The following is a 26464-nucleotide window of genomic DNA, read 5'->3' on the forward strand; positions in this document are numbered from 1 at the left end:
ATACATCTTTGCATTTGCACAAGCATGATTCTTTGTGCATTTAGATTTAGAATAAATTCTTAGATGATATTTAGGCAAAGCAAAAGGCATAAATTCGACCCTTGGTTCGATTACCCCTGGTAAAGGCGCCAGGAACGGTCGAACCTCGTACCGACGAGCGGATCCCGTCTCCCAGTTTTCCCGCAAGTATTTCAAAACGGAGGCGAGTTATTTCAAATATTTTCAAAATTAAGGTCAAGTGAGACCCGCAAAAGAGTTCCTCTCTTCTCTTCTCTTCTCTTCTCTTCTTTTCTTTTCTTTTCTCTCCTCTCTTTCTTTCCATCTTCTATTTTTTCCCTTCAAAAAGGAGGACATAGAGGTAGGAAAGGAAAAAGAGAAGGAAGAGAGAGAATATTACGAGAGGAAAAATTTTGCGATGATCACAGTTTTGGCGATCGAGATGGGACTCGTCTCCGTCCGGTCGAATTTAATGCCTTTTCTTTTGCTTTGATATTATCTAAGTCTTTATTCTACATATGTTAGCTTCATTTCCATGCAAACCTTAGGAGCCTAGACTCTGTCCTAAAGCTGACATCATTGCATATAGGATTTAAGTATGGTTTGGTAGGACCATATTGAGGAGATTATTCTATGCTCACATTAGACTTAGGTCTAAAATACAACTCTCCTTAATTTTAGGGATTGAATGCAAAACAATGTATGCAAGTGTATGCTTCTCTTCATTTTAAGCTATCTCTTTAAGACTTGCATTAAAGCCATCTGATTTCTTGCATGTTGAGCATATTTTGAAAACCTCCTTACCTACATTGTCCCGGTCTTCACGTTGCTGGGCTGTCTCACTGAACCATAGTTCGGGAGAGAGCCTCACAACTGGGCCACTTATTTGGGTTCGCGCCCCCCTACCACGTACCTAAGGGCCATAGTCCGAGGTATATCGGTAGGTGCTCAAGGATGTTGGGAAGCCATTACCTTTGAACCGGAGAAATATTTCTACGCCACGTACTTCAAGCTTTGGCTTGGGTATATCGGCATATCTTGATTGGAATCAGATGATCTGAACCCTAGAGTTAGGATTAAGGTCCTACAAGCCATTTCAAATATTGCATTTAGAGTCAGCCTTTAGAGAGTGTTGTGTGTGCATCCTTGTTTGTGCGGCTTTAGTTGTATGATAATTCTCTTATTTCTTTCATATATATGTATCAAACCCCTTTTTTTCAAAACCCTGGGGGTATTATTCAAAACTTACCCTTATTTTCAAAAACCCCAGGTATATATTTCTCTCTACCTACATTTCTTTTCTCTTTTAGATCAAATTTTTCTTCAAAACCCTGGAAAATTCCTTTAAAATTTCATCAACCTTTTCAAAATTTCCAGGTTTGATTCTTTAATGAGTCTATCCATAAGTCCTGCATTCTATCTAATTCTCCTTATTTCTTGTTTACCCCAGTATCATCTCAATGGCGTCCAATTCTCTCGATGCGGTCTTTCCCCGAGATCATGTCTTCTATCAGATTCAGGATGGATCCCCGGATCTGCGGGTCATCCAGTCTCGTCCTTTCTTCCCTCGGTGGTATTATTCTTGGTTCGCCACCTTCTCACGTATGTTCCCAGACCACTTGGATGACTGTGGGTTGGAGATGGCATCAGCGGTAGGCAAGCGAACCATCAATGGAGCTTTGATTCAGGCCATGGCAGAACGGTGGAATCCACGTACCTGCACATTCTGGTTTCCTTGGGGAGAGATGACTCTACTGATGGATGAGTTCAATGACATTATGGGATTGCCCGAACCAGCTGGTCAGCCAGATGATCCTGTCGAGCAGCAGTTTTTGATCAACATCAAAGGGGTAGATGTTCGAGAAGCCTTGGTCAGAGCAACAGAGAGCAGATCTTGGCCTCTCATTGAAATTGGTGGAAATCAATTCATCGACCTATTCGAACTATATCACAAGTACGGAGCCTACAAAGAGGTTGACACTCTGTCTCGAGCAGCGAAAGACAGAATTCAGCATGCCATGATCCTGTGCACAGTGGGGTTAGCTTTCTTCCAAGATGGTCAGAATTTCATAGATATCAGAGTCGCCCAGCTCTTTCGAAGATGGGGAAGCAAGCAGACCCGTCAACTTTCAGTCTCCATGGCCGCATTAGCCTTTCTTTACAGAGGCTTGGATCGATTTGCTCTGGGGGAGACCATTCTGGTAGAAGGATGCACTTACGCCCTGCAGTCGTGGTTCCTGCGCCGCGTTCCCTCGAAGGCCAGTTCTTTCAGATTCAACAACAAGCAGCCGAAGTCAGCCATTCAGTGCTGAGCTTTGATCGAGAAACTGCATCAGGAGGAGATTACTTGGGACTTCTTTGACAGAAGAGAGATTGTTTCTCGATACACCTATGCACGTGACAAGCGCTACAAGTTGATGGGCCCTTTCTTTTGTGTTGATTATCAGCTGGAACGATGTCTGAGGCAGTTTTCGCATCGGCAGGTTCGTGCCAACACCCGCTTCCCGACGGGCAACATGCCAGAATTCAACCTGCAGTCGGATCAGTGGTCTGGGGCATACCATGTCACAAAATATACCTGGGACTCCTTCATTTATCTGTCTGTATTTCCTGGACCAAATGTATCATCTGAATATCGAGAGTGGTGGCAAACTATCTGCCCACCCTCTCTTTGTCTTTGAATATTGGAAATATCAATAAAATTTACTTTTTGGCCAAAATTTTATTATAGCACAAATAGTCACAAATTTTGGGTGACGACCTCATCCCAGGTAAATGGGACATTCCTCCTACATTTTCTTCAAATATATTTTCTCATGGTTGATGACCTCGCCTAGGTAACAAGGCACATTTCTCTGTTATCATCAAATGGTAACACAATTATCACAAATTGTGTGATGACCCAATCCCGGGTAATGGGATAATCTCTTGAAATTGTCTACCGAAATCCTTTATTCTTTTTCTTCAAAAGTTATAATTTTCGAAAAATCTCCTCCATACTCTAACCATTCCCATTATGCTACAGGAAAACTTTGGCATCTGAAAATGGTTCAGACAAGGGCTGGTAAGCAGGCTGCTCAAAGGCACAGTAACAGCGAGCCAGAGAAGATGAATTCTCCCCGATTATCCAAAAAGCATGACTCGGGGGATGAGAGCGATGTAGATCCGGCCATGTACCGGGTTTTCCATAAAATGATGACCAAGATGATGGCCGAGCAGGCTAAGGCGGCTCCAAAGAAGGCAACTTCTAAGAGCAAAGCTAAGAAGAAACCCATAAAGAAGCCGGTCAAAATCAGCAAGCAGAAAGTACAGCGTGACAGTACTTCTGAAGATTCCGGGTCAGCAGAAGAAGTCTCTGAGGAAGAAGAGCAGCTGATCTATATCCCGAAACATCTGCGGCAATCCAAGAAGCCTGTAGAAGAGCCAGTGTCAGTGAACAAACCCAAGTATGGGCCCCCCGCAGAGGATTCAATCCAGGCACTGACCAAATTTGTTAAAGACCTACAAGTCCGAAATAAAGGAAAAAGGTCATACACTAGACAGGATTTTTACCTTGGCTTGGAAGGGGACATCAATCTGGAGAACCTCCCCAGAAAGTTCATTAAGTTTGATGGATCCGGGGATCCTAAGGCTCACCTTGCCATGTTCTTTGCGGAATGCGCCCGATTCAGCGAAGACAACCGTGCTCTATTTCTCTGTTTTCCCCGCAGTCTGGAGGGGATAGCTGCCAAATGGTACGCCGAGCACGTCAATCCCATTGAACTAAGGGATTTTGACAAAGTTGTCAACATGTTCGTTGAACGCTTCCTATTAAAATTCCAAAAAGAAGTTGTTTTATCCCTATTGAAATAAAGAAGCAATGTGGGACCCACATTGAGGTGGTGTCACACAGGCTTTTCTTTTGAAAAATATAAATTTTGAAAAACCCAAAAATATAGGAGCCTTGTCCTCTGGATTGGTGCCACTTGTCTTTTCTCTCTCCTCCTATTTATCTGCCAAGTGTCAGTGTGGGGCTACCTTAAGAAGCCGCCACATGTCATCCCATTTATCTGCCATGTGTCAGTATCCAACATATCCATCCAGAGCCATGTGTCATTCCACAGATCACCAGGGGATGCCAAGTGTCATGTGTTGTCCTGTCCAGAAAAAGCAAAACTTGTCTCCTCTGAGGTGGTGCCATTTGAAGAGTGTCTCCTGCAGAGGACACGTGTCAACCTCTCCTTCTTTCAGAAAAGTAGACTGACACATGTCTCTTCCTACTTTTCTCAGAAAAGTAGGAGACACATGTCACTCCTAGCTTCCTCCAGAAAAGTAGGCTTGTCTCTTCTGAGGTGGCGCCATTTGAAGAGTGTCTCCTGCAGAGGACACATGTCAATCTCTCATCTCCTCAGAAAAAGCAAATGCCAGGTGTCATCCTCTACTCTTTTCAGAAAAAGCAGGTGACATGTGTCATTCTCTGCTCTTCTCAGAAAAAGTAGATGCCATGTGTCATTTCCTGCTCTCTTTATAAAAGCTAGAATTCAAATCTCTCCAAAGGTGGCGCAAATACTGAACTTCTACCTTTTTCATTTTGTCTGAGATGGCGCCACATGGCTTGGACCTCCTTCTCTCCACTCTGCCACGTGTCATTCTCTGCTTCTTTCAGAAAAAGCAGGTGACACATGTCTCCTTCTACCTCCTTCAGAAAAAGTAGAGGACACATGTCACTCTTGGCTTCTTTCAGAAAAAGCAACGATTCAAAAATTTTCAGACAAGAGCTAGGTGGCAAAAATCCTGGAGTTCTACCTTTTTCTACTTGGCCTAAGATGGCGCCACATGTTCCTTGCCTTTCCCAACTGCCACATGGCATCGTAGGATCCATCCTGAGGTGGCGCCACATGTCCACCCTCCATTCCTCCAGGGCCAACCTCCATTTGAAATTCAAATCTCCTTCTGAGGTGGCGCCACATGGCAGGCTCTCCTTTCCTGCAGAAAAGTAGAATTTGAATTCTTCTGAGGTGGCACAGTCTGCTTCCTCCACTCCTGTCCTTCTGACACATGTCAAGAGCCTCCAGAGATGGCGCCACATGGCATGCTCCTATTGTTTCCAGCTTTACACCTCAAATCACCTTTTGAGGTGGCGCCAATCCAGAGTCCCACTTGGCTTCAAATTTTATTTTTTATTTATTTTTAATAAAAGTAGCCCACCATGAGGTGGCGCCACCTGAGGACTCCCTACAAAAGGCGATTTTGAATTTCAAACTCCAAGAGAGCACCCTCTGAGGTGGCGCCATCTGGGAGCTTCCTGCAGAGAAAATCAAGCAAGCCTTTTGAAAAATTCCAAATTCCTCTGCTGAGGTGTCTCACCCACAAATTTCTCATTTTATTTTCTCAAAAAAATCAAAATAGCACCCCCTGAGATGGCGCCACATGGAGGGCTCAGATTGAGCCTGTTTGAAATTCAAATTTTTTCAGAAAATCTATAAAAACAAGGCTCCACGCCCAGCATAGGGAGACCATTTTTTGAAGAGCTTCTTTTGGACTTGAAAATTTGATCTAGCCTTCTTGAGAACCCGATTTTGCACTTTGGAATTCAAGCCCCCTTTGGCTCAGTGAAGAAGGTGTAGTGGGTCGATTTTGGTGAATCATCCGAAGCCCGGATCGGAGGACGAACGAAGCTCATGATAGCCGTCCCTTTCAAGAGCTTCAACGCTGCCTAACGAAGCAAGGTGCACCTCTTTTCCTCTTGATTTGATTTCTTAATTCGATTCGGGAGTCGTTTGAAGAAAGAGCTCATCCGAGAGATGGATTAAGCTATTCTCATAAAACGACACATATAAAAATACATAATTATGATTCCTTGATGATTTTAGCATTCATGCATTTAGCTAGATTTAATTTGTATTTTATTTCATCAATTTAGCATGTTTCATGAATTAATTAGGATTAATTTAGCATTTATTTCAATTCTGCTCATTTTCAGTAGTTCTCTGTTTTTGTCAGTCAGTCTACACGTCATTTCATGCGTGTAATTTTTGTTAAAAAATACAAAAAAATCATGAAATGCGCCCTTAGGTGTCCCTAAAAATGTGCCAAAAATTCGGAAGCATTTGAATTTGTTTACTGCGGTAAACATTCAAAATGGCAAGTCGGGTTTTGTTACCCGGGATGCGTTCTAAAAACTCTTTTCTGAATTCTAAAATCGAGATCGCCCTTATGAGATATTTGATTTTCGATCCAAAAGATGTTCTGAACTCGGGAGAATGTATAGTTTTAAACATGATTGTCTCAGATTTTTATGATTTTTTTTAATATCTGACAAAAATCCAAGAGCTCGGGACACATGTCAGAGCCTGATTTGGGCCTCTGAGATGTTGGATCGACTTAGGGCTACGGGTTCTCTTTGTGTGTTGCTCCAAATCTAAAACGGTAAAAAGTGAAAGTTATGCCTGAGGTGTCTTATGTTTGCATATGGAATCCTGTGATTTTTAAAACATCTGTGATACCTGTTTTGGATTTTTTTTGTAAGTCCTCTGTTTTGTCACATTTGTCTGTCTTGTTGATTTAGGCAGAAAAAGTTATATTTTTATCTGTGTTTATGTTGATCCAATGCCAAAGTCATGAAAATGAAAGTTTTTCATATAGGTGTCGTGAGAATCTCTGTTAAATATTAAAAATTTCTATGACTGTTTTTTATTTATTTAGCATTTTATGTTAGATCAGGTCGATTTTTACCTCTGTCAGAACCAAATCCATGTTACCAAACTCACCATGGCTCAAATCCCGAGGCTGTAAAAACCAAAAATGTTCCATTTCGGGTACTATAGCAGTCTGCAAAATATCAGAAGTTTTCATGGTGTAAATCTTGCATTACCATATTAAGAATTGCATTTGGTTCGGATCCATAGGCAAAATCCACCATTTTTAGGATTTTCTTCAAATTTTAGCATTTAAATCATATCATTTCGTGAATTTTAGAATTCTAGGCTGTTTATAAAAGTCTTAATATGCTTTATACCGAATTTGGTGTAATTTAGAATCCATTTGAGGTTCGGTTTGGCCATATCATCAAAACAGGGCCCCGCGGGACCCGAATCCAAGCGAAAAACAAGCGAAATTCGTTATTTTGGATAAATTGCAAAGTGTCAAATTCTGATTTTACAGTCTTAATATGTTTATCAGCATGTCATCATATCTCATTATGCATTTCATCATCATTTGATTCAATTTGAATTTCGAAATATCAATTTTACCAAAATTTCTTTTAAAAAACCCTGATTTTAAAGGTATAACTTTAATATTAGGGGTATTTTGGTCATTTTGACCACCATTTCGAATTTCAAACTGTTTTCTACTGAATTTCTTGCATTTTCATCATTTCAAATATCAAGGAAGCATGAAAATAGGGTTTATATCCAATTAAATTCAATAATTTCATAATATTATTGGAAAATCTTGGAGAAACCCACATATTTGAGCTAACCCCATTTCAAGTTTGGTAGGGACATTCAAAAGAAGGAGCTGAAGTCTGCAATTTCCATTTACTTCATTTATTTAGTGATGTAATAATGTAAATTTTGGAATAAGAGATTTAATCTTCTGCTTAGACTAGGATGCATATCATATAGTTTGAATTTATGCAATATCCTGTTTATGTGATTCATGCACATTATTTCAAAAGCACTATGGATGTTCATGAATGGCACGCGCACCAACTCTTAGGGAGTTGATGAACTCGATGGAGTCCATATTTACGGCCCTAGTCGGAATATGGACGAGACCCAGATCCATCATCTTTCTACTAGTCACATTGAGCCTACACTCTTAGGCTATCTTAAAATGCACATCATATTTCCAATATTTTCAAAGCATTGTGCATTAAATCAATTAAACTCTGAACATATTTATGGCCACAGTCAGGATATGCGAAGGATTTATTTTGACTTAATGCACATTTTTCCAACAAATTTCTTAGAAAATCTTTCAAAGTGCATTCATTCACTCATATCATTTGCATCATGAAATCATTGGTTTTCTCAGAATTTTCACAAGAAAATTTCATTCTCAAGAAATCGATTTCTTAAGAAACTCTGAGGATTTTCCAAAATCGGTTTTCCCAAGTCAAGTGTTCACAGTTTTCCATGAAAACTAGTCTCTCAAGAAACTTCTAAGTTGGATTTCCAAAATCAAAGTTTTCCCTCGATTTTCCTTGGAAAATGTTATTTTCTTAAGATTTTCAAAAGGAGTCTTCCAACCTTTCTCGAGAATCAAAAATCAATTTTCAAAGGGGTTTATGGCTAAGATTCCCGGGATTTCAATTTCCCAAGTTTGGTTTTTCTTCTCAAATGAGTTTTTCTATAAATTTTTCATCATTTTCCTAAGAAAATCCTCAAAGTTAGAGTTTTCCTGAGAAGTGTTTCCCTTTTTCAAATGTTCACCTTTTTCTCAAAGAATCACTTCTATTTTCCCAAGATTTTCAACTATTTCTGATTTTCCCACATCTTTATGAACTTTCCCGTGATTTCAAAAACCCTTTTTCATCTGAGTTTCCTGAGAAATTGACCTTTTCCCTGAGAAATATCTTTTAACTCCAAAGGTTTTCTGAGCATACATCATGTTTTCCAACTTACATTTTCCAAAGTCTCATAGCACATGCCTGAATTCTCTGTGCATTTAGGATAGAACACGATTTCGATGATTTAACTATGTCAAGCACAATTTTTGTCCTTGGTTCGATTACCCCTGTTAAAGGCGGCAGGAACGGTCGAACCTCGTACCGACAGGTCGAGCCCCATCCCATGGATTTTCCCACAATTTTCAAAAACGGAGGTGAGTATTTCAAAACAATTGCCAAAATCCGGTCAAGTTTGAAGCGCGAAAGCGTTTCCCTCTCTCTTCCGCAAGGAAGGGAAGACGGGGAAAAATTTCGCGACGAAAACAGGTTTGGCGACCGTGATGGGACCTGTCCTTGTCTGATCAAAGTTATGCTTGACTTAGTTCAAATATTGAAATTATGTTCACAAAATGTCAGCTCTTCTACTTTTTATATCATGTGAGCCTAGGAGCCTAGATTCTGACCTAGCTGACATTGACTGCATATAGCCTAGGCATGGTTTGGTAGGACCAGATTGAGGAGATATTTTCATGCTCACATAGACTTAGGTCTAAATACAACTCTCCTCAATTTAGGATCTGAATGCAAACAATGTATGCTTCTTCAAAGTTTTCAAAATCTATCTCTCTAGGATTTAGAGCCCTCTATTTCTTGCATGTGATCATTTTTCAAAATCTCCATTACCTATCATTACCCGGTCTTCACGTTGCTGGGCTCTCTTCCAGAACCCTAGTTCGGGACAGAGCCTCACAATTGGGCCAACTATTTGGGTTAACACCCCCTACCACGTACCGCGGGCCACAGTCCGAAGTATATCAGTAGGCGCTCAAGGATGTTGGAAAACCTTACCTTAGAACTAGAGTTGAGATTATATGCCACGTACCTCGGATTTCAATTTGGGTATATCGGCATAACTGGATTGGACAAAGATGATCTGAACCTAGAGTTAGGATTAGGGTCCTACAGCTGTTTTCAAAATGATGCATCTAGAGTCAGCCTTTTAGGGAGTGCTGAATGTGCATGAATGTTTGTGCAGGATGTGATTGTTTGTATATTACCTCTATTTCCTTACATTTTCCCAAAATATTTTCAAATATCCATATTTCTCATCTTTTCCCTTTATTTTCTCAAACCCTGGAAGATTTTCCCAAATATCCAATTTCTTTAAAAACTCCAGGTGATTTTTCTTTCTTCCGTTCTACTGGATCTCGAATTTCCAGTTGCATTTTCATCCTGTCTGCAATTTTTCAAAATCATATGTTTTCTCTTATTGAATTTTCAATCATTTTGTCTATTTGCAAAATTCTTCATCTTATTTTCCTCAGGCATACCTTGATTGTTGTGGTGAAAATTGTTTACTCACTTGCCTTCTCCTTATTCTAAATCCGTTTGCGGATTGTTTTTCTAAATATCTCTTTCCTTCAAAATGGTGTTTTCCTCGTGGTTGACGACCTCGCCTAGGTAACAAGGCACATTTTTTGTTGTTTATTTCCCTTGCAAAAGGATGACAACACAATTGTCGTAATCCTTACGACGACTCAATCCCTAGTAATGGGATAATCTTCCAATGGTCTACCATATTTTTCTCAAAATCTAAAAATTTGATCCTATCTTTGCCCTGCAGAGTCCTGCAGAGAGCCTTCTTTAAATTTTATTCCCTCTTCCCAGTTACACTGGGGCATCTTTTGAAAATTCATTTTCAAACATTCTGTATGCAGGCAGGATAAACCAATCTCTCATTTTGCTTGTATATGCACCCACTTGCATTAATTTGGCATTCATTTACATTTCATGTGCATTTGCATTTCATTTTGCATTAAATCTGCATCCTTTTTTTTTTCCCCTTCAGGTTAAGGGATAAACCTGAGATTTCCCCTTCAGGTTAAGGGGTAAACCTGAATCATTTTCCATGATTTTCCAATTTCTATTCATATCCCCGTTCAGGATAAGGGGTTAATCCTGAAAATCTGACCACATACATCTGAATATGATGGTCTTTTTCATTGCAAATCAAGTAATCCAGTCCTCGAACTGGTCATTCTCAAAACTTTCAATCCCAGTCCTCGCGCTATCGATTTTCAAAAACCAATCTTCTGATTAAAGATTTTCCTTTAAGATTCAGGCCTTGACTCGAACTTTCCAGCTTTCCTTTGAAGATTTGAGTTTTAACTCAAGTTTTCTTTCCTTCAAAATCTGAACTTCCCAGTTTTTCTTTGAGATTCGAGCCCCGACTCGAAATTTCCAACTTTCCTCTGAATATTTGAGTTTTGACTCAAAAATCTGAATTGGCCTAGTTTTTCCTTTTAAGATTTGGGTTTCAACCCGAACTTTATCTCCTTAGAAACCAAAATTCCTAGCTTTCCTTAGAAGGCTCGAGTTTTGACTCAAATCTTCTATCTTTCCTTTTAAACCTGAGTTTTGATTTGGATGGTATTTCAAAACCAGCTTTTGAGTTAGGCTTACCTTCAAAGTCCAGCATTATGCTAGGGCTTACCTTCAAAATTCCAACTTCGTATTGGATTTACCTTTGAAATTGAGTATCATCGTCATGGATGTGTCAACTCGGATGTCAAGCGATCTCTTTTACTAAGGATTTCAAGAACACTTTGTCAATTTGTCAATCAATTATCTGTTGATTTCAGAATTTTACTTCACAAAATTTTACCTCAGTTTACCTTCAGTATTACTTCCAAAAAGGCAAAACTTTTGTGAATAAGGATTCAAAATCCAATTTCTTTCTATTGGCCAACCAAAAGGATGAAGGATAAATCCTCGATATGGCCAGCAAAGAAGATTCAATGTTTTGCAAAGCCATAGATGATTGATATTGATTGCAGTCAATGGCACATTTTTAAAGACTATTCTTGTAAAGATGAGGCAGTGGAAATATCCTGAGCGCTAGAAAAAGAGAGAATTCATCCAAGCCCTGTCTCCTCAAAATCACCTAAGCTGCAATTAAATATCTACAAAAGGGATCTCTCACTTGTCGTCAAGATGAAGGCGAACTAAGCGAGTAGACCCTCAGGGCCAAAGAAGATTTGAAACATCTCCAAGATGACGGAGTTTGCGACGGATCCTTCCAGGGAAAGTCCAAAGCACTGTCGAGATGAAGGCAGATGTGATGAACCTCCCAACAATCCCCAAAAGATATTTAATTTCCGCTATCATCCTAAGATCTCTAACCCATAAGCCAATACCGTCAAAGAAGGATCGAAACATCTCCAAGTTGACGGAGTTTGTGACGTACCCTTTTCAAAAAGAGAGCAAGAGAGGAAAAAGAAAGAGAGGAAAAGCCGGAACACCTTCAAAATGAAGGAGAATGTAACCAAAGCCCAAAAGAGCCCAAAAGAGTGCAGAAAGATTATCATGAGAGAAGCTCCCAGGATATCAAACTGTCCCATTTATCAAGAATCTTCTTTAAATTTGTGAATTTCTATTATCAATATCCTTTCATCGATTGCTTTCATAATATCAAATTCTCTTTCTTGTTCATATCAAGGAAATTGATAATTTCTTTGAAGAAGGTCAATCGCGAGCAATTTGGATTCCAAATCTTGATTCTATGAAGTCAATCCTGTTTGGAGGTATTACTTCAGGTAGAAAAGAAGGAATATTTTCATGAGCATCATTTTCAATTACTTTGAATCAACAAAATTTTCAACATTTTGACAATATTTTCTAGCTATCCTGACGTTAAGTGAGAGCTTGATGTCCATATTGATGTATCTTGACCCCTTCGAGAGATTTTCCTTTGTCATCTTTCACGTTGTTGAAAGATTAGTTTTATCTCCGAAAGGATAGCCTTTATCATCTTTCACGTTGTTGAAAGATTAACCTTCTCTCCGAAAGGATTACCTTTGTCATCTTTCGCATTGTCGAGAGAATTGCCTTGCTTATTTGGATTACCTTTGTCACCTTTCGCATTGTCGAAAGAATCGCCTTGTTCCTTTGGATCGCCTTTATCATCTTTCGTGACGTCGAAAGAATCGCCTTGTTCCTTTGGATTTCCTTTGTCATCTTTCGTGTTGTCGAAAGAATCGCCTTATTCCTTTGGATTGCCTTGTCATCTTTCGCGTTGTCGAAAGAATCGCCTTATTCCTTTGGATTGCCTTATCATCTTTCGCATTGTCAAAAGAATTGCCTTATTCCTTCGGATTACCTTTGTCATCTTTCGTGTTGTCGAAAGAATCGCCTTATTCCTTTGGATTACCTTTTGTCATCTTTCGCGTTGTCGAAAGAATCGCCTTGTTCCTTTGGATTGCCTTTGTCATCTTTCGTGTTGTCGAAAGAATCGCCTTGTTCCTTTGGATTACCTTTGTCATCTTTCGTGTTGTCGAAAGAATCGCCTTATTCCTTTGGATTACCTTTGTCATCTTTCGCGTTGTCGAAAGAATCGCCTTATTCCTTTGGATTGCCTTTGTCATCTTTCGCGTTGTCGAAAGAATCGCCTTGTTCCTTTGGATTTCCTTTGTCATCTTTCGCGTTATCGAAAGAATCGCCTTGTTTCTTTAAATCGCCAGCGTTCATCTTTCGCATTGCCGAAAGAGTTGCCTTATTCTTCGTTGAAAAAAAAATTGCCTTATTCATCTTTTGCGTTGTCAAAAGAGTTGCCTTACACTTCTCTGAAAGAGTTTGCCTTGTCTGTCTTTCGCGTTGCCGAAAGAGTTACCTTATTCTCGTCAAAGGATTGCCTTTGTCATCTTTTGCATTGTTGAAAGAATCGCCTTATTTCCTTTGGATTGCCTTTGTCATCTTTCGCATTATCGAAAGAATCGCCTTGTTCCTTTGGATTACCTTTGTCATTTTTCGCGTTGTCGAAAGAATGGCCTTACTCCTTTGGATTGCCTTATCATCTTTCGCGTTGTCGAAAGAATCGCCTTGCTCCTTTGGATTGCCTTTGTTATCTTTCGCGTTGTCGAAAGAATCGCCTTGTTCCTTCGGATTACCTTTTGTCATCTTTCGCGTTGTCGAAAGAATTGCCTTGTTCCTTTGGATCGCCTGCGTTCATCTTTCGCATTGCCGAAAGAGTTGCCTTATTCTTCGTTGGAAAAATTGCCTTATTCATCTTTTGCGTTGTCAAAAGAGTTGCCTTACTCTTCTCTGAAAGAGCTTGCCTTGTTTGTCTTTCGCGTTGCCGAAAGAGTTACCTTATTCTTGTCAAAGGATTGCCATGTCCATCTTTCGCGTTGTCGAAAGAGTCGTCTTACTCCTTACCTTACTCATATTTCACAATGATGAAAAAATCACCGAATCGTCTTGATCATTTTCCAAGATTGCCTCTTACAATCCCATTTCCATCGCATCGTTCCTCTTCAAGAAAAGTTGTCTTATTCACCTTCCAAATATTCCATTTTTCGCTCGATCAGGTTAAGGGTACAAACCTGAGTCTCATTTCGATGAGATATTCTATTCCCCAATCAGATTAAGGGTCAAACCTGAGCTTCGTTCCATGCGAGGTATTTCTGTCCCATCCAGGTTAAGGGCATAAACCTGAACTTTGCTCTCATAGAGCAAATCTTTCCTATTTATTCTTCGTTCTATATCTACCATCTTCCTCGGGCTAATTTCTTCACACCCAGTCAGATCCTTCTAACTGGAGCATTTTTTTTATGTATAGCCCAAATTTGGTGTGTTTTTCTTTGCCACTAAGCTCGGCCATGAGCCGGCTTAGTAGCAAAGAGGGGCATCTGTAAACACCCCAAATTTTCACTCACCTCCCTGACATTTTCACCAAACATCATCATCCAGCCTCTGAAATCGTCGGAGGGCAAAATGGTCATTTTCTGAGCCCGGACCTTACAGAAGTCTAAATTGCATCTGCAACTTTCAAAATTTCTCTATTTTTAGCTCAGATGTTCAAAATTTTACTCCTGACAGGAGACGGAAATCTCCAAAGCCCAATTCAGGATTACTTTTCTTATGACATGTCATTTCATAGCATTGCATGAGCATTTCATATCACTGCACTGCACAACATGTCATTTCGAGGTCCAGAACTCTTGATTTCAAAATTTTTAATCCAGATTCGAATTTCAACTACTTTCAAAATTGATTTCAAAACCCTGGTTCTTTAAAATTATCAATTCTTCCCATTTTACCCCCAGGACTCTGAATTTCAAAATATTTCCTCAAGAAAAAGTCTGGATAGTTTTCAATATGGATTTCAGCCACCTTATCTCAAATTTTGCCCTTTTGTCAGTTATTTCAACTATCTTCCTTTTACAAAATCGCCCTACAGGGCCAACTCTTTGCAAAAAATTTTGTTTTACCAATTAGTCCAGATTTTATGAAAATTCCAAAAAGAAGTTGTTTTATCCCTATTGAAATAAAGAAGCAATGTGGGACCCACATTGAGGTAGTGTCACACAGGATTTTCTTTTGAAAAATATAAATTTTGAAAAACCCAAAAATATAGGAGCCTTGTCCCCTTGATTGGTGCCACTTGTCTTTTCTCTCTCCTCCTATTTATCTGCCAAGTGTCAGTGTGGGGCTACCTTAAGAAGCCGCCGCATGTCATCCCATTTATCTGCCATGTGTCAGTATCCAACATATGCATCCTGCACCATGTTTCATTCCACAGATCACCAGGGGATGCCAAGTGTCATGTGTTGTCCTGTCCAGAAAAAGCAAAACTTGTCTCCTCTGAGGTGGCGCCATTTGAAGAGTGTCTCCTGCAGAGGACACGTGTCAACCTCTCCTTCTTTCAGAAAAGTAGACTGACACATGTCTCTTCCTACTTTTCTCAGAAAAGTAGGAGACACATGTCACTCCTAACTTCCTCCAGAAAAGTAGGCTTGTCTCCTCTAAGGTGGCGCCATTTAAAGAGTGTCTCCTGCAGAGGACACATGTCAATCTCTCATCTCCTCAGAAAAAGCAAATGACAGGTGTCATCCTCTACTCTTTTCAGAAAAAGCAGGTGACATGTGTCATTCTCTGCTCTTCTCAGAAAAAGTAGATGCCATGTGTCATTTCCTGCTCTCTTCAGAAAAGATAGAATTCAAATATTCAAATCTTTCCAGAGGTGGCGCAAATCCTGAACTTCTACCTTTTTCATTTTGTCTGAGATGGCGCCACATGGCTTGGACCTCCTTCTCTCCCCTCTACCACGTGTCATTCTCTGCTTCTTTCAGAAAAAGCAGGTGACACATGTCTCCTTCTACCTCCTTCAGAAAATGTAGAGGACATATGTCACTCTTGGCTTCTTTCAGAAAAAGCAACAATTCAAAAATTTTCAGACAAGAGCTAGGTGGCGAAAATTCTTGAGTTCTACCTTTTTCTACTTGGCCTAAGATGGCGCCACATGTTCCTTGCCTTTCCCAAATGCCACATGGCATCGTAGGAGACATCCTGAGGTGGCGCCACATGTCCACCCTCCATTCCTCCAGGGCCAACATGCATTTGAAATTCAAATCTCCTTCTGAGGTGGCACCACATGGCAGCCTCTCCTTTCCTGCAGAAAAGTAGAATTTGAATTCTTCTGAGGTGGCACAGTCTGCTTCCTCCACTCCTGTCCTTCTGACACATGTCAAGAGTCTCCAGAGATGGCGCCCCATGGCATGCTCCTATTGTTTCCAGCTTTACACCTCAAATCACCTTTTGAGGTGGCGCCAATCCAGAGTCCCACTTGGCTTCAAATTTTATTTTTTATTTATTTTTAATAAAAGTAGCCCACCATGAGGTGGCGCCACCTGAGGACTCCCTACAAAAGGCGATTTTGAATTTCAAACTCCAAGAGAGCACCCTCTGAGGTGGCACCATCTAGGAGCTTCCTGCAGAGAAAATCAAGCAAGCCTTTTGAAAAATTTCAAATTCCCCTGCTGAGGTGTCTCACCCACAAATTTCCCATTTTATTTTCTCAAAAAAATCAAAATAGCACCCCCTGAGATGGCGCCACATGGAGGGCTCAAATTGAGCATGTTTGAAATTCAAATTTTTTCAGAAAATCTATAAAAACAAGGCTCCACGCCCAGCATAGGGAGACCATTTTTTGAAGAGCTTCTTTTGGACTTGAAAATTTGACCTAGCCTTCTTGAGAACTCGATTTTGCACTTTGGAATTCAAGCCCCCTTTGGCTCAGTGAAGAAGGTGCAGTGGGTCGATTTTTGGTGAATCATCCGAAGCCCGAATCGGAGGACGAACGAAGCTCTTGATAGCCGTCCCTTTCAAGAGATTCAACGCTGCCTAACGAAGCAAGGTGCAGCTCTTTTCCTCTTGATTTGATTTCTTAATTCGATTCGGGAGTCGTTTGAAGAAAGAGCTCATCCGAGAGATGAATTAAGCTATTCTCATAAAATGACACATATAAAAATACATGATTATGATTCCTTGATGATTTTAGCATTCATGCATTTAGCTAGATTTAATTTGCATTTTATTTCATCAATTTAGCATGTTTCATAAATTAATTAGGATTAATTTAGCATTTATTTCAATTCTTCTCATTTTCAGTAGTTCTCTGTTTTTGTCAGTCAGTCCACACGTCATTTCATGCATGTAATTTTTGTTAAAAAATACAAAAAAATCACGAAATGCGCCCCTAGGTGTCTCTAGAAATGTGCCAAAAATTCGGAAGCATTTGAATTTGTTTACTTTGGTAAACATTCAAAATGGCAAGTCGGGTTTTGTTACCCGGGATGCATTTTAAAAACTCTTTTCCGAATTGTAAAATCGAGATCGCCCTCATGAGAGATCCGATTTTCGATCCGAAAGATGTTCTGAACTCAAGAGAATGTCTAGTTTTTAACATGATTGTCTCAGATTTTTATGATTTTTTTTAATATCTGACACAAATCCAAAAGATTGGGACACGTGTCAGAGCCTGATTTGGGCCTCTGAGATGTTGGATCGACTTAGGGCTACGGGTTCTCTTTGTGTGTTGCTCCAAATCCAAAACGATAAAAAATGAAAGTTATGCCCGAGGTGTCTTATGTTTGCATCTGGACGCCTGTGATTTTTAGAACATTTGTGATACCTGTTTCAGATTTTTCTTGTCAGTCCTCTGTTTTGTCACATTTGTCTGTCTTGTTGATTTAGGCAGAAAAAGTTATATTGTTATATGTATTTTTGTTGATCCAATGTCGAAGTCATGAACATAAAAGTTGTCTATATAGGTGTGGTGAGAATCTCTGTTAAATATTAGAAATTTCCATGGCTGTTTTTTATTTATTTAGCATTTTATGTTAGATCAGGTCGATTTTTACCTCTCTCAGAACCAAATCCATGTTACCGAACTCACCATGGCTCAAATCCCGAGGCTGTAAAAACCAAAAATGTTCCATTTCGGGTCTTTTAGTAGTCTACAAAATATCATAAGTTTTCATGGTGTAAATCTTGCATTATCATATTAAGCATTGCATTTGGTTCGAATCCATAGGCAAAATCCACCATTTTTAGGATTTTCTTCAAATTTTAGCATTTAAATCATATCATTTCATGAATTTTAGAATTCTAGGCTGTTTATCAGAGTAGTAATATGATTCATACCGAATTTGGTGTAATTTATAATCCATTTGAGGTTCGGTTTGGCCATATCATCAAAACAGGGCCCCGGGGGACCCGAATCCAAGCGAAAAACAAGCAAAATTCGTTATTTTGGATAAATTGCAAAGTGTCAAATTCTGATTTTACTGTCTTAATATGTTTATCAGCATATCATCATATCTCATTATGCATTTCATCATCATTTGATTCAATTTGAATTTTGAAATATCAATTTTACCAAAATTTCTTTTAAAAAACCCTGATTTTAAAGGTATAATTTAAATATTAGGGGTATTTTGGTCATTTTGACCACCATTTCGAATTTCAAACTATTTTCTACTGAATTTCTTGCATTTTCATCATTTCAAATATCAAGGAAGCATGAAAATAGGGTTTATATCCAATTAAATCCAATAATTTCATAATATTATTGGAAAATCTTGGAGAAACCCACATATTTGAGCTAACTCCATTTCAAGTTTGGCAGGGACATTCAAAAGAAGGAGCTGAAGTCTGCAATTTCCATTTATTTCATTTTTTTAGTGATGTAATAATGTAAATTTTGGAATAAGAGATTTAATCTTCTGCTTAGACTAGGATGCATATCATATAGTTTGAATTTATGCAATATCCTGTTTATGTGATTCATGCACATTATTTCAAAAGCACTTTGGATGTTCACGAATGGCACGCGCACCAACTCTTAGGGAGTTGATGAACTCGGTGGAGTCCATATTTACGGCCCTAGTCGGAATATGGACGAGACCCAGATCCATCATCTTTCTACTAGTCACATTGAGCCTACACTCTTAGGCTATCTTAAAATGCACAACATATTTCCAATATTTTCAAAGCATTGTGCATTAAATCAATTAAACTCTGAACATATTTATGGCCACAGTCAGGATATGCGAAGGATTTATTTTGACTTAATGCACATTTTTCCAACAAATTTCTTAGAAAATCTTTCAAAGTGCATTCATTCACTCATATCATTTGCATCATGAAATCATTGGTTTTCTCCGGATTTTCACAAGAAAATTTCATTCTCAAGAAATCGATTTCTTAAGAAACTCTGAGGATTTTCCAAAATCGGTTTTCCCAAGTCAAGTGTTCACAGTTTTCCATGGAAACTAGTCTCTCAAGAAACTTCTAAGTTGGATTTCCAAAATCAAAGTTTTCCCTCGATTTTCCTTGGAAAATGTTATTTTCTTAAGATTTTCAAAAGGAGTCTTCCAACCTTTCTCGAGAATCAAAAATCAATTTTCAAAGGGGTTTAAGGCTAAGATTCTCAGGATTTCAATTTCCCAAGTTCAGTTTTTCTTCTCAAATGAGTTTTCCTATAAATTTTCCATCATTTTCCTAAGAAAATCCTGAAAGTTAGAGTTTCCCTGAGAAGTGTTTCCCTTTTTCAAATGTTCACCTTTTTCTCAAAGAATCACTTCTATTTTCCCAAGATTTTCAAATATTTCTGATTTTCCCACATCTTTATGAACTTTCTCGTGATTTCAAAAACCCTTTTTCATCTGAGTTTCCTGAGAAATTGACCTTTTCCCTGAGAAATATCTTTTAACTCCAAAGGTTTTATGAGCATACATCATGTTTTCCAACTTACATTTTCCAAAGTCTCATAGCACATGCCTGAATTCTCTGTGCATTTAGGATAGAACACGATTTCGATGATTTAACTATGTCAAGCACAATTTTGGTCCTTGGTTCGATTACCCCTGTTAAAGGCGGCAGGAATGGTCGAACCTCGTACCGACAGGTCGAGCCCCATCCCATGGATTTTCCTGCAATTTTCAAAAACGGAGGCGAGTATTTCAAAACAATTTCCAAAATCCGGTCAAGTTTGAAGCGCGAAAGCGTTTCCCTCTCTCTTTCGCAAGGAAGGGAAGACGGGGAAAAATTTCGTGATGAAAACAGCACTTACACTTGTTAGTTTAGTTCCTACTTTTCCTTGTCAAAATTGATATATATATATGCTTGTGGTTGTTTCTTCACCACCTCGCAAGAGGCCTGACTACGTTTTATGGAGATACATGTGTTTGCTTAGGCATGTGATTGAGCTCGATGTGCGGTAGCGGACGTGAACCCACACTTCTGAACCTTCAAGGATCTTGGCAGTTGTTGTTTTGTAAAAGGGATTTGGTTATACTATTTATAAATGTATTAAATAAAAGTTGTTTCCTTCACTGTTGTTTCACTCCTGCGACCCGCCCCGGGGTTCGCCGCTTGTTTTCCTTTTCAGTACTTCCGCACTTACGCAATGGTTTTCAAAAAAAAAAAGTTTACTGCTAAATCCAAAGGATTTCAAAGGATTTTACAAGTCGGGAATTCTGGGGGCGTCGCAGAAGGGGTTAGGTAGAGATGAAGGGTGGGGAGAGGAAGAGAGGGATGGAGGGTCCTCCATAGTCCCCTCCCTAGGTCCTATGGGGTCAAAGGTGAGGGTCAAAGGGCTGGCCCTCAATCACTCCTCTTGATTCAAGGGGAGTGGTTGGCTTTGACTTTTCAAAGCCAACCCCTCCAAGCAAAACACGTTTTTTTTTCAAATTCAATTTTTTTTTTAATGTAATAAATGTGGGGGGAGGGGGGGGGGTAGGGGATACCCCCTAAGGGGAGTCCAGCCAAAAATTCATGGTCCTAAGCCCACCTACCTTTAAAATTTCCATTTTAAGGCTCCAATTTAGCCTTTTTTGAAACTTTTTAAAAATGCCTTTGAAAGGTGATTTTTTTTGAAAAGTTGACTTATAATATATTTCTTTTTTTGTTAAATTATATGGGCTGAGGTGTGGCCCATGCTAACCACCTCTTATAATTCCCTAGACAAACCTCCATTTAAATATTTTTGGAAAACCTCTTTTTAAGTTTTATAATATTTCAAATTCACTTCATTATAAAACCCTATTTTGTTTTCTTAATTAAAAGCTAGATTTAAATAATTCAAATGTTTTATTTCCAAAGTATATGTCATGAATTTAGAACTAAATTTTGATATTACATATTTAGGTTTTCAATTCCAATGAATTTGGACCTTGTTATGATTCATATTTACCGATATACCCTTTTTTCGCCAATTTCCATGAAATAATGAGGAATTTTTCTTGTTTATGTTCCAAATTCGGGGTGAACCTAATAAAATACAATATAAATCTAATTTACAATTATCAGTGATCAACTCATCGCGGTTTGCCCTGAATGGCCTCATAAGGCAATCTTTTGCGATTCAGAACTTCAGAAAACCAATAAATGCCAGATTTACGAGAAATGCTTATGTCGAAACAAGAAATTTCCCCACAATGGAATATATATCAATTAAAATTCTTCAGAAAAATAGTGGGTCTTACATCCTTCCCTCCTAAAAAGGGATTTCGTCCACGAAATCATGAATGCTAGGCCACAAAAAGATCAGGGTATTTCTCCCTCATGTTGACCTCTGGCTCCCATGTGCATTCTTCAATGCCATGGTGTTGCCACCGTACCTTAACCAACGGAATGGTCTTGGTATGCAGAACTTGATCACGACGATCAACGATCTCAACAGGTCTCTCGGCTACAGTTAAGTCCTCTTGTACTTCGACATCTTCGTATCGGATGACGTGTGATGGGTCCGAAATGTACTTCCTCAGTATCGATACGTGAAAAACATTATGAATTTGAGCATAATGTTGCGGTAGCTCAATCCGATAGGCTGCTCCACCGATCCTATCAAAAATCCTGAACGGCCCAACGTATCTAGGACTAAACTTTCCTTTCTTTCTGAAATGAAAGACGCTCTTCGTCGGTGATACTTTCACGAAAACCATGTCGTCAACATCAAACTGAAGCTCTCGCCTCCTCTTATCGGCGTAACTCTTCTATTTGTCCTGAGCTGCCTTCAGACGCTCTCGGATCTTCTACACTTGCTGAGTGTAGTGCTGAAGAACAATCGACGATTCACTGGATCGATCGCTGATATCGTCCCAATATGACGGTGATCGGCAAGGCCTCCCATACAGAGCCTCGTACGGAGTCATCCCGATACTAGCGTGATAACTGTTGTTGTAGGCAAACTCGACCAAACACAAGTGTGAATCCCAATCACCTTTCCAGTCGAGCATACAAGCTCGCAACATATCTTCTAGCGTCTGAATCGTTCTCTCTGACCATCAGTCTGAGGGTGAAAAGTTGTACTAAACTTCAGCTTCGTCCCCAAAGCTGATTGTAATTATCCCCACAGTCGCAACATGAATCGGGGATCACGATCCGAAATGATAGACGTAAGTACCTCGTGTAGTTGTACGATCTCTCAGATGTACATGTCTGCTAAGCTCTCAAGCGGCTGACCAATCCGGATAGGTAAAAAGTGAGCAGACTTGGTGAGTCTATCCACAATCACCCATATCGCATCGTGCTTTTGCCTGGTTTGCGGTAAACCTACCACAAAATCCATTGTGATATCTTCCTATTTCCATTGAGGAATCTCGATCCTCTACATGGACCCACCGGGACGTTGGTGCTCGATCTTGATTTGCTGACAAGTCAAACACCTCGAAACATACGCTGCGACTTCACGCTTCATCCTGTTCCACCAAAACCTTCGTTGAAGATCCTTAAACATCTTAGTACCACCAGGATGGATGGTGTACTTCGACAGATGTGCCTCATCAAGAATCTCCTTCCTCAACTCAGGGTCATTTGGCACCCAAAGTCGATCCTTCATGCGGATACAACCGTTGTCATCAATGCGAAAGACTAAGCCCTCTTCACGGGCTCAGTCGACAAACTTCTGATATTGAGCGTTTCGCTTCTGCGCCTCGATAACCTTAGGCAAGAACTCTGATCGAATGGCCAACCCAGACAATCTAATCGTTCCCCCTCCGATCGCGAATGGCTTCCAAGCCACAAAATCTTCAATCAACTTTTGGCTCCACACAAGACTAGCCAGAACACTGCTCGATTTGCGATTAAGCGCATCTGCAACGACATTCGCCTTACCAGGGTGGTAAGACAACGTAAACTCATAATCTTTGATGAACTCGAGCCAACAACGCTGTCTCATATTTAATTCTTTCTGGGAGAATAAATATTTGAGGCTCTTATGGTCAGAAAAGACCTCGAAAGTATCTCCGTACAGATAGTGTCGCCAGGACTTCAAGGCGAACACCATAGCTACTAACTCCAAGTCATGAGTCAGATAATTCCTTTCATGAATCTTCAGCTGTCGCGAAGCATAGACAATAACATGACTGTGATGTATGAGCACGCATCCCAACCCTGTACCTGAGGAGTCTGTGTACACCACAAAACCGGCTCTACCAGAAGGTAAAGCTAACACCAAAGACGTAGTCAGCTTCGTCTTCAGGATCTAGAAACTCTCTTCGCAAGAGTCAGTCCACTCGAACTTGACTCCCTTACGCAAAAGCTTCGTCAATGGAAGCGCAATCCTGGAGAAGTCCTGAATGAAACGCCGGTAGTAACCAGCTAACCCAAGAAAACTGCGGATGTCTGTAACCGACTGAGGCTGCTTCCAGTCCAACACTGCTTCGACCTTCGCTGGATCAACTGACACACCATCACTGGATATCACATGACCCAAAAACATGACTCGTCGAAGCCAAAACTCACACTTGGAGAACTTGGCGAACAATCTGTGCTCCCGAAGTACTTCCAACACAATACACAGATGCTCTCAGTGCTGCTCAGGGGTCTCTGAGTAGATCAAGATGTCATCGATGAATACGATCACGAACGTATCCATAAACGGACGGAAAATATGATTCATCAAATCCATGAATGCTGCTGGTGCATTCGTGAGCCCAAAAGGCATCACCACGAACTCGTAGAATCCATATCTAGTTTGAAAAGCTGTCTTCGAGACATCTTCTTCTCTGATCCAGAGTTGATGATAACCCGATCTGAGGTCAATCTTTGAGAATATCCTTGCCCTCTGCAACTGATCAAAGAGATCTTCTATTCTCGGCAACAGATACTTGTTCTTAATCGTCGCTTGGTTGAGCATTCTGTAGTCAATGCACAACCTCAGGGATCCGTCTTTCTTCTTTACGAACAAAACAGGTGCACCCCACGGCGATGCACTGTTTCAGATAAACCCTTGGTCCATCAACTCTTCCAACTGACGCTTCAGTTTTTCGAGTTCTGCTGGAGCCATACGATACGGTGCCTTAGAGATCAGAGTCGTTCCAGGTAACAACTCGATACAAAACTCGATCTCATGCTTCGGAGGTAATCCAGGCAGTTCCTCAAGAAACACATCGGGAAACTCCCAAACTACGTCAAGATCCTCGATAGGGGTTAACACCGGTTCAACTGGGGTGATACTAACTAAGAACAAATACCCCCATTCCATAGATACTTCTGAACCTTAAAAGATGAAATCAAGCGACTATCTTGAATAGGTCGAGCAAGGCTTATCTCCAAAACTGGACGATCAGGAGGGTACAAAACCACCTTGCCTTCTCTGCACAGGACTTGAGCGTGATACTCAAACAACCAATCCATGCCTAGAATGACATCAAACTCCATCATATTTAGCAGGATCAAGTCAGCTGGCAAGTTCTGACTTGCCATTGACACCTCTTTTCCCGGAATATACAAAGTACACAAAGACTGATCACCAGTCGGTATACACACTTCCAACGGATAATTCAACAATATAGCAGACATAGGTAAAGAACTAGCAAATCTCAAAGCTATGAAAGAATGCAAAGCACCACAGTCAAACAAGGTAAAAGCTGCATGACCAACAACTGGAATAGTACCTTGGACCAACTCTCCCTTGCTCACTTGCTCGATAGTGGCTGCGTAGGCACGCCCTGCCACCATCCTCTGGTTACCCGTCTTCTGCTGGGAAGGTTACTGCGGCGGGTACAATTGTTGTTGCTGCTGCTGTTGTTGAGGAGGTCGCTGAGGTGCTGGCTGCGACGTTCCTGGCGTGTTCCTCCTTAGATCATCGGACTGCTTCTGCCCACAATCCTTGATGTAGTGGCCCATCTTGCCACAGTAGATACATCCTCCGAGGTCCTGGGGACACGGTCGACCAGGATGACCCATCCGACATTTTGGGAAACTTGATGTTGCCACCACCTGTCTCTGCTGCTGCTGGGGCTGACGGTTGTTGTGGCACCCTAAACCCTGACCTTGGAATTTTCAGAGATTTTTTTTTTGCAAGGGTTTAAGTAGAAAACCAGCGGAAAGCAAGGGTGGGGAAAACAACAAAGCCGCAAGTCTGGGCAGCCACCACAGATAGGTGCAACAAGTGGAAACAGTGTAACCAACGGTGTGTACAAAAAGTGTAGCTGTAAGGTAAAAAGAAAAGGGGAAACACCCCAACAGTCTAAAGAGTTTACAGAATGTGGGTATAAAAGTACAAAACAGGGAATACATCCCAATAAACAACCAAAACCCTAAAAGAGACCACCAGGTACAGGATCTGCAGATCAAGTGTGTGTGTGTGGGTCCTTAGAGCCTCCACCGTGTATCACCACATCCGCACTATACCTGTTCGTCACCTACATCCCCATAAAATGGGGTCAGTCCTCTTGCAAGGTGGTGAAGAAACAACCACAAGCAGGCACATATATATATCATGTACACAGGAAAAGCAGGAAAACTAACAAGTGTGAGTGCCTGTGTCAGGTGAGTGCAAAGTGAGAAGTACCAGTCAACAGGCTACAGTAGCAAGGTAAACAAGTAGCTAAAACGACGAACTGAGCAGCAAGTAACTAGAGAAGCAACAATAATTGTAAGGCAAGTGCTCAAGGTAGTAACAACAGTAACCAGTGCTGAACATCAAGTAACCAAGTAACAACTGAAGTAAGTAAGGCAACTGGTGTGAAATCCACAGAACAAGTAAAGTGGCAACTACAGTAAGTCAGCTGTTTGGTTAGTCTTTAAGTTCTTCTGATTACTCCTTTGGGTACGCGAAGGAAACCTCGCATTCTGTGAGACATGCACCCGACGTCTGTTATTCAAATTATAGTGTGGTAACTGGGGAAGCTACAGACCGAGTCAACCTTATGCGAGCAGCACACGGCTAGGAGAAAACACTCGCATAGGCAAGGATTGCAATCCATACTACTGCAGTAGTGAGGTCCTAAGAAGGCAACCTCGATCTCCCTGACTCTGAGTGATTGGAGGCCAAAGGGCGCTACAGCTCCTGTCAAACACGTGTCTTAGCAACGACGAGTCACTCAAGGTTGTACCATCCACCCTCTCCCAAGGTGAACCATTTTGTGAATGGGGCGAAGCAGGTTTATCTTTCTTTAGGCTTAAGTTCAATCATACCTCACAACGAGGAATCTGCCTCATGGTCCCTACAGGGTACGCAAGACGAGGACTTGGCCTGCCCATCCACGTGCTCAGCCTCACACGGCCAACGGAGCACACTGCTCG

This window comes from Nuphar pumila, chromosome 10 (genome assembly GCF_984573655.1).
Source record: "Nuphar pumila chromosome 10, dmNupPumi1.hap1.1, whole genome shotgun sequence".
Classification (NCBI taxonomy): Eukaryota; Viridiplantae; Streptophyta; class Magnoliopsida; order Nymphaeales; family Nymphaeaceae; genus Nuphar; species Nuphar pumila.